The following is a 1,314-nucleotide window of genomic DNA, read 5'->3' as shown; positions in this document are numbered from 1 at the left end:
ATAAAAAGTTTGATCTGGGTTGATTACCTTTTAACTCCCCTTCAATTATTGCGTCCGTTTCATTGTCTTTCTCCGCGCTGAGAGAGAGAGAGAGAGAGAGAGAGAGAGAGAGAGAGATCAATTTGCGCAAGTTGACCTGGGGGGATCGAGGGGGTAAGTATATTATTCTGTCACTTGCCTATTTACTTCGAAGAATATCATAGGAAAAGAATCAGGATTTGTGAGCGATTTTATGAAATATTTTCCACCGAGTAAGTTCAGCGCCAGGTAATTGTTCCATTGACGTCTTAAAGAAATTAATTTATTATATTGGTTTAGTTGTTTTCACCACGCAATTTAGATTTTTTTTAAATGACTGTATAAGAAGAACTGGACATATGGTAACACTAGAATCACTTGGTCTGTACCTTGTCAAGCCTACCACTGACGATTTTTATTAGAGTGTACTATATGATAGAACTTTCTTCATTTAGAGACAGGCATATTTAACGATATTCATTGTGTATATATATATATATATATATATATATATATATATATATATATATATATATATATATATATATATATCACTGAACGAACAAAACAAACTAATGCTTTACCAGCTACTGCTACTATTTGTGGTATTAATATCATGGTAACCAACAAAAGTAATGAAGATCACATCAGTAACGACGATCAAAATAGAGTTGATGGTGATGACGTAGATATCATCATCTCAACCGCCTTCTCGTCAGAAATTCTAAAAGACCACGTATCTCGAATGTCACCCAGATTTACCACTAAGATCAGTCGAAACCCGTTCACAACCAGGTCACCAGCTACTGTGAGTCAGACGAGCCCTTACGTACAAAGAGAGGGACGACAAAGACTGATTGTCGCGGTCGTGAATCTATCCCAGTTCGTCTGTTTAGCAGTCGGACAAATATATAAGACTAGACTAAGAGGTCCGTACCAAGTAGGCTGGTTAGTAAGTGGTCTCATATACCCTGACCGCTACAGCACTATAATATGTGGCTATTTATTCTTAAAGATGCTCTTTTCACAACACACACACACACACACACACACACACACACACACACACATCGCAACGGCGACGAAATCAACAGTCCGATCGCCAAGGAGACACAATGTGAGCATCCGAGATATCTAGAAATATGTAAAACATTCATGATGTCGACCGGGCACCTAAACACACACGCACACACGTACGCACACACACACCAATAAAGCATGCATAAGATATGGAGGTTTGGGAGATGGGAAAGTGGAAGAGGTATCCAAGTTAGGTATCTCAATTTGTTTGACTTA

The sequence above is a fragment of the Sinohyriopsis cumingii genome, chromosome 3, assembly GCF_028554795.1.
Source record: "Sinohyriopsis cumingii isolate HCF-2022 chromosome 3, ASM2855479v2, whole genome shotgun sequence".
NCBI lineage: Eukaryota > Metazoa > Mollusca > Bivalvia > Unionida > Unionidae > Sinohyriopsis > Sinohyriopsis cumingii.
The sequence above is the reverse complement of the archived record's forward strand: the minus strand, read 5'-3'. Positions refer to the sequence as shown.